Below are 8,755 nucleotides of genomic sequence, written 5' to 3'. Positions count from 1 at the left end.
GGCTAGATGCAGTGTCCTTCTTGGGGCACGTGGGTTCTAAGGATGGAGTGATGGTGGATCCTTCTAAGATTGAGACAGTGAAGAATTGGGTAAGACCTACTAATGTGTCAGAAATAAGGAGCTTTGTTGGGTTAGCTAGCTACTACCGCCGATTTGTCAAGGGATTCTCTTCCATTGCTTCCCAACTGACGAACTTGACTAAGCAAAATGTTCCATTTATATGGTCGGATGAGTGTGAGGAAAGCTTTCAGAAGCTCAAGACTCTGTTGACTACTGCACCAATTCTCACCTTGCCAGTGGAAGGTAAGAATTTCATTGTCTATTGTGATGCATCCTATTCGGGTTTGGGTTCAGTGCTAATGCAAGAGAAGAATGTTATTGCTTATGCTTCAAGACAATTAAAAGTGCATGAACGTAACTATCCAACTCATGATTTGGAATTGGCCGCGGTAGTGTTTGCATTAAAGCAATGGAAACACTATTTATATGGGGTTAAGTGTGAAGTATACACGGATCATCGTAGCCTACAGTATGTTTTTACTCAAAAAGATTTGAATTTGAGACAGAGGAGATGGATGGAATTACTGAAGGACTACGATATCACTATCTTGTACCATCTGGGAAAGGCTAATGTTGTGGCAGACGCCTTAAGCAGAAAGGCATGGAGCATGGGGAGCCTAGCTCACTTGCAAGTTTCCAGGCGTCCATTGGCTAGAGAGGTTCAGACTCTAGCTAACGACTTGATGAGATTAGAAGTAAATGAGAAGGGAGGATTGTTGGCTTATGTGGAGGCAAGATCTTCCTTTCTTGACAAGATTAAGGGAAGACAGTTTGATGATGAGAAACTGCGCAGAATCCAAGATAAGGTATTGCAAGGGGAGGCTAAAGAAGTGACAATCGATGAGGAAGGAGTTTTGAGGATTAAGGGAAGGGTATGTGTACCCCGTGTCGATGATTTGATCAACACTGACAGAGGCTCATAGTTCAAGGTATTCGATACATCTGGGTGCAACCAAGATGTACCGCGACCTAAAGCAACACTTTTGGTAGAGTAGAATGAAGCGTGATATTGTGGACTTTATTGCCAAATGTCCAAACTGTTAACAAGTAAAGTATGAACACCAGAGACCCGGAAGAACACTTCAGAGAATGCCCATTCCTGAATGGAAGTGGGAGAGAATTGAAATGGACTTCGTGGTTGGTCTTCCAAAGACATTGGGTAAGTATGACTCTATTTGGGTGATTGTTGATAGGTTAACTAAGTCTGTTCATTTCATTCCAGTCAAGGTGACTTACAATGCAGAGAAGTTAGCCAAAATCTATATCTCAGAAATTGTTCGGTTGCATGGGGTTCCACTATCCATCATATCAGATAGAGGTACGCAGTTTACTTCTAAGTTTTGGAAGACATTGCTTGAGGAATTGGGTACTAGGTTGGACCTTAGTACCGCGTTCCATCCTCAGACCGATGGTCAGTCTGAGCGAACGATTCAAGTGTTGGAGGATATGCTTCGCGCATGTGTGATAGAGTTTGGTGTCCATTGGGATAGCTTCTTACCCTTAGCGGAATTTTCATACAATAATAGCTATCACTCAAGCATTGATATGGCTCCATTTGAAGCATTGTATGGTAGGAGATGTAGGTCCCCATTGGTTGGTTTGATGCATTCGAGGTTAGACCTTGGGGTACTGATCTTTTGAGGAATTCGATAGAGAAAGTGAAATCTATTCAAGAAAATCTTTTAGCGGCACAAAGTAGGCAAAAAGAATATGCAGATCGAAAGGTTAGAGACTTAGAGTTCATGGAGGGTGAACAAGTCTTGCTGAAGGTTTCGCCCATGAAAGGGGTGATGCGGTTTGGTAAAAGGGGTAAGCTAAGTCCAAGGTATATTGGACCATTTGAAGTACTTAAGCGAGTAGGGGAGGTGGCTTATGAGTTAGCCTTACCTCCAGGGCTATCCGGAGTACAACCGATATTTCATGTGTCTATGTTGAAAAGATACCATGGGGATGGAAACTATATTATTCGTTGGGGTTCAGTTTTGCTTGATGAGAATTTGTCTTATGAGGAGGAGACTGTTGCTATTTTAGATAGAGAAGTCCGCAAGTTGAGGTCAAGGGAGGTTGCATCCATCAAGGTGCAATGGAAGAATCGACCGGTTGAAGAAGCCACTTGGGAGAAGGAGGCAGATATGCAAGAAAGATACCCACATCTGTTTAAAGATTCAGGTACTCCTTCTCGCCCTTGTTTTCCTTCTTGTGATCGTTCAGGGACGAACGATGGGTAAATTGATATCTAATGTAACGACCTGTTTAGTCGTTTTGAGCAGCAAATTTTATTTCTGGAAAAACAGGCTAAGACGACGGAACCCACGATGGATCGTCATAGGCACGACGGACCGTCGAGGGGTCTCGTTTCAAAAACACTTATAAATTCTGAAATTTGGGTACTGAAATCGACTCTCTGAACTTCGTGACGAAAGTGCAGGATAGACCGTCACAGGCGTGACGGACCGTCATAGGCGTGACGGACCGTCACAGACTCTTCAGAGAATTTCAGTCTCTGAACTCTGTGACGGAGCAGCAGGACGGACCGTCGCAGGCACGACGGCCCGTCACAGGTTGCGTAATCCCAGTCGGAGTCCGATTTCTGGTTAAGTTTTAAAGGGGCGTTTTGGACTATTCCTGCTATAATTACATATTTCGTGGGTTTATATTAATAACTCAATTTCTTGAGGGATAAAAGAGGTAACCTTGAGTTAAATTGTGGGTTATTATTGTCATCTTTTACACTTAATTACATGTTAATTAGGGTAAAAGAAAGAGGGTTTGAATAAGAAAAATAGAAAGAACAAAAAGAAAGAGAGAGAAGGGAATCGATAGAGAGAGACGCTCGAGAAGGGGAAAAACACAAAGCTTTGGAAAAGTTGCTTGCTTGATCACTAATCTTCGGTGGAGGTAGGTTATGGTTTCTCTTACGATATTCGTAGTAAACTCTTAATAGCGAATGATATGTATTGATAATATTGTAAACCCTGCTATGTGCTCAATTGTATGCTTGCATGAATGTAATTATATAATTGTGATTATATAAGCATGATGAAGTTATTTAATCCCAAATCTTGCAAAATCCTAATCTCTTTGTTAATAATGAGGCCTTGGTATAAAAGAAGGCGTGATGAACCAAAATAATGGGATTGATGATGCCTTTGTAAGAAAGAAGGCTTGATGAATTGATAGAAGGAGATTAGGGGATCGGGTGTCACGAACCGACACGTAGAATTAGGGGATCGGGTGTCACGAACCGACACGTAGAATTAGGGGATCGGGTGTCACGAACCGACACGTAGAATTAGGGGATCGGGTGTCACGAACCGACACGTAGAATTAGAGGATCGGGTGTCACGAACTGACACATAGAATTAGGGGATTGGGTGTCACGAACCGACACGTAGATTAAGGGGATCGGAGTGTCACGTACCGACACAAGAGAAATAAAGATAATGAATCTTGAAAGATGTTAATATACTCAATCTAATGAACATGATTTCCAAATGAGTATGGTATTGAGGCTTGAGTCCTCATGTGTGAACTTGACGGTAATTGTTAATGATATAGTACTTGTTGTTGCTACATGTTGAGTATCATAGTTGATTTTATGATATTACTTGGTATGTATTGATTTGTATTTTGAGTTGGCCGATGATATCTACTCAGTACTTGTGTTTGTACTGACCCCCTACTTTTATGTTTTCTCCTTTGTTATTTGTGGAGTGCAGCAAACGTGCCATCGTCTTCAACTCAACCGCAACTCTAGCCAGTCTTCATTATTCCGGATATCAGGGTGAGCTAATGCTTCTAGCTTGGACTGGATCTTCTTCATCATGTCTTGATGCCTTGAAGTTCCGGCATGGACTAGCTTTTACTTGTTTTAGCTTTCAGAATACTCTTAGTTTAGTAATTTGATCATAGATGTTCTTGTGATGATGACTTCCAGATTTTGGGGATAATAATAGTTATTGATTTTATTAATGAGTTTAAGTCTTCCGCATTACTTTCTGTTGATGTTATATTGAAATGTTAAGGTTTAGATTGGTTGGTTCGCTCACATAGGAGGGTAAGTGTGGGTGCCAATCACGGCTCGGATTTGGGTCGTGACAATTCTCCATTAAATCATACATGTAACTTTATAAGTAATGCAAGTTATATTTTAAAAAATATTAAACTTTATTAAAAGAAATGACAAATATAGAAAAAAAATTAAAACATCCATCATAAACTTTAAACAATTCAATTATTTTGAATCCTTAAAAAAACCCAAAATATTCAATTAGGATTATAGTATATTGTATCAATAGTCAACTTTCTTTTACATTTTAATTAATTAATGAGATTACATTAATGAAATAGGATTTGCTTTTTTCACCCCTATATAATAATATTGTAGAATAATACCTTGCCTCATTAATTTGTATCTTTTGTGAAAAAATGTGGAAGGATCTTATGAACTATGCAACATTTGTTGTTGCCCTATTGCTCATCATCATGGGTAATTTTCCATCATTACATTTTAATCTATGCTTAATTATCATTATAATTTTTTTTTTTGAAAAAAAATGATAAAAAATTATTTGTTTAAATATTTTCAGTTGCAGATTTTCCATCCAACAAGGTGAATGCTACTCATTGTGATTTCAAAAAAGATTGTAATTGTTTTGAGTCTCCAAATCTTCCTATTCCTATTTGTATTTTTCATAAATGCCTTTGCATTGCCAAGTCAGAGTTTGAAGACTAAAGTGGCTTTAGTAGTCCAGAATCGATGATGTCAGGATAAAAATTTATTCGTGCTCGATATTTATATTTATATGTATCATGTGCAGGATATGTTTTTATTGTCTATGTATCGACTTCTGTTGGTGTATGTTTTGATTTCCTTAATAAATATGAACTCCGAAACTCCTATAGTTATCTTGAGTTATTTTTCATTTGAAAAAGCAAAAACAAAGTAATTTTTTTCTTCTTTTTATTCTTAGTAATAATTAGTTTTGAAGGCTATAAATAATCAATAAAGTGAGAAATGGGAGTAATGTTGACATTATTATACTATTTGCAAATGAATTGATAATTTAGTACTAGTTTTTTATTCTCAACAATACCCAAAAAATATATTATTATTACTCTTTTGTGAAAATAAATAAATAAATAAAATAATAAATCATTATTTAAAATTCACTTGTTCAACTAATTTTGATTCATATTATATAAGGAGAGAATGAACTCTTATGCATTTATGGGTGTTATAAATATTAAATAGAAAAATATCTAAAGATTTTTTTAAGATCTTTTATTGATCAATTTTAATTACATAATTAATTAATTTAGCAGGCTAAATTTGACTAAATATTAAATGAAATGAATCATTAAGCTGGTCAAACTTGTAGGAATGGAGCAAAAACATATATTTATATAGGAGCATTTAATTGTATTTAACAAGAGTTTTGAATCATATCATTATTATAGGAGAATTTTTTTTTTCAATGGAAGTGGCGATATTAAATATAAGTTATTTATTTACAGAGTCATTATTTAAAATAGAGATATAATATTTTAAGTTTTTTTTTAATCCCTAATTAAAAGCATATAAATCTAAATTAATCTTGGATAAATAGTTTGCCTAGTTTTTGCTTAAATTGTTGAATTTTGCTATTCATAATTAAGACACAAAATTATAACCTCAGTTTCGACATACACCTATCAAGACGCATAAACGACGTTTTCTTATGTATTGTGATCTTATTTAAAATGATATATTATTCACATTCTTACTAGAGTTTTATACTTGAAATAATTATTTCCGTTAAAATCGAAATAAATAATTTATCTATCGTGTTAAGCATAGCACACAAAATTAGGTGTCAACAAAAATTTCTATCAATTAATTAATCATAATCAAGACATACATTCCAATTAAAAATACCATCACTAACATAATATTTTAAACTAGCAGTGATATGAATATTTAAGTGATAAGATACACTAAGATCTTTGGTGTCTATATACCTATAAGTTTTTGGACGGTAAAATAAGAGGATGTTTTTAAGGCTATCTTAATACGTGATGAAATTAATAATTTATGTTAAGTTTTAAGAGTGTTTTTAATATTTTTTTTTTAAATCTATTTGTAAAATAGCACAACAAATATGTTGATAGGAAAATTGTAAATGATGGAAGGGTAGAGTGTAAATTAAAATTTTGAAGCATATATATAGATTTTTAAGAAAAAAAATTTGGGTGCCTCAAAAGCTCCTGATCGATAGACGTATACACACGAAAAACACCGAAAGTCGGATAATTACTTCAAATTGAATTGTAAATGTGAAAATATGCGTGAAAATTTTTGAAAAAAAAATTAGGTGTCCCAAAGGCGCCAGATCTATGGGCTATTACACATGTAAAACGGTGAAAATCATAAAATTTCTAAAAGTTAACTCGTAACTGTGAAAATATGCGTATAAAAATGATGGAACTATACATAATACTTCCACAACTAGTTAGAGAGACCACATATAACAAAATTATTGAGTTAATGCACGTCTATCAAGAAAACTAGTTTAGGACATAAATTAAATATCATTTTCCACTTTTTAGATATTCTCAACCTATTCTTGAAAATATAAATAATTTAAAGTAAAATTATAAATATGAGAAATAAGTCACTTGAAATTATCAATTAGAAGATCCAAATGAGGAAAAAAAGTTCAAGAACTGTCTTGAACTTTGAACAATTCATTTATTTTCTATAATGAAAAAAGTTTAGCAATAAATTGAGAGATTAATAATATATATAAAAATAATGACTAATAAGTGAGAGAGAGTAATTTTTTTTAATTTTTTTGACAATAATTTTTCCTTTTTAGCAGATTTGATTTGACCATTTTTTAAAAATTTATTTTAATTAATTCAAATAAGTATTAACAAATCATGATTCACTTGCCATAAAAAACCTTTTCATGATATTATAGTAATTACAATAGATTCTCTTTTACCCCTATATAATGTTGTATAATACATTGCTCTAAAACAAAATCAATTACAAATTATAATTTATAATTAGTAGAAATTGCAGTGCGCTATTATGAAGTTTTCAACATTTCTCTTGCTAATCATCATGGGTAATTGTCCCTTCTTTTTAAAAAAAAAATAATATTTCTCTCTATAGCTCTAATCTTTTGCCAAATAATTTGTTGTTTGATAGAATTTTTTTAATAATTTATCGCTTAATAGATCAATGATAAAATTTTGTTATTTTAATATAAAATTTACCTGTCATTAATTATTAATCATTTAAAATAATTCTCCATGTTGTTAATTGCAGATATATCATCAATGGTTTGTCCCTCTTTCAATTCTTGCTCTCTTTTTATCCTAATTTATCAGTAAATAACTTATTATTTAATTATTAAATTTTGATAACTTACTGCAAAATAGATCTAATTTATCCTTATTTATCAGTAAATAACTCATTATTTAATTATTAAATTCTGATAACTTATTATAAAATAGATCTAATGATAATTTTGTGTTGCATATGTACAAAAATTATCTAATAATTCGTTGCTATGATATGAATTTTTATCTAATAATTCGTTGCTATGATATGAATTTTTCTTTGAAATTATTAACCTTATTGAATTTGAGCGATTTTGTTCATAATGAATTGATGTATTAGTTTGTGATTTGGTAATAACTTCTTATTTATAGATCTGTTAAATTTTGATTCAAAAGTTCAATTCTATAGGAGTTTTCTTATCATTTTAGATATAAATAAATATATGTATAATTATCTTGTGATGTAATTAATTATTTGTATACAAAGTGATGATTTGTTTTCTTATTATGCAGTTGCTAATAATTCATTCATCAAGGTGATTGCTGTGCACCACTGTCATTCAGCCGATGATTGTCAACCATTTTGTACTGGTCAATTACCCCTTTGTATTTTTCATATTTGTGCATGTATTTTTGGTAAACCAGACGAATATTATACACGTCTGAAGAAAGACAAATTAAATATGCATTAATAAGTGCATAACACGAAAAATAAAGGATATTTTATTTATGAATAAATGTCTTTCCTATATTATTTGTTGAAAAGTTTGGAAAACAAGACGCATTATAAGATATGAAGAATTGTTGCACATTTTTTTGATTAATTTATCTTTTTAAGTTCTTACTGAATTTTTTGAATTTTGTGATTTCAGTATGATCAAATTTATTGATTTATACTCATTTTAATTAATTTATAATGAATCACTTTCGACTTAATCACTTGATTTATCTAAATGATTTGCTTAGAAACAAAGTTTTTTTATATAAGAGTTGACTAGATTAGAGGAGCCAAATAGGGTAATCCCACACGATCCACTTTTTTATTTAAAAAAGTTAAAATTGAGTGAATTAATAAATGAAAGAATCATTAATTAATTTGGTCAAACTCGATATATTAGAACAAAACATATAGTGATTTATATAAAGGCATTTAATTGTGTTTAACAAAAGTTTTCAATCATATTATTATTATCTTTAAATTTTGGTTAGATACTTAGATTTGTTGCATAGTGTCATATTCCTTTTTCATTGTTAGAAAAGGAGGAGATAACAAGTTTTTTGAATCAGGGTGGCATTATGAATACAAATTATTTTACCTACAGAGTCATCAGTTAAGATTGAGATTTGTGTTTTAAGTTACTTTTTT

General features: G+C 32.2%; 1 long non-coding RNA gene across 1 annotated transcript; it reads left to right on the top strand.

Moving 5' to 3' along the window:
• The first annotated feature begins 7,093 nt into the window (after positions 1-7,093).
• LOC138338314 (uncharacterized) lies at positions 7,094-8,198 on the top strand. Its single transcript, XR_011211759.1, has 2 exons — positions 7,094-7,172; positions 7,903-8,198. It is a non-coding gene; the product is annotated as an uncharacterized lncRNA (long non-coding RNA).
• Positions 8,199-8,755: the final 557 nt, after the last annotated feature.

Source organism: Solanum lycopersicum, chromosome 9, assembly GCF_036512215.1.
Source record: "Solanum lycopersicum chromosome 9, SLM_r2.1".
Taxonomy (NCBI): domain Eukaryota; kingdom Viridiplantae; phylum Streptophyta; class Magnoliopsida; order Solanales; family Solanaceae; genus Solanum; species Solanum lycopersicum.
Note: the sequence above shows the minus strand (reverse complement) of the source record. Positions and strands in the feature narration are given on the sequence as shown.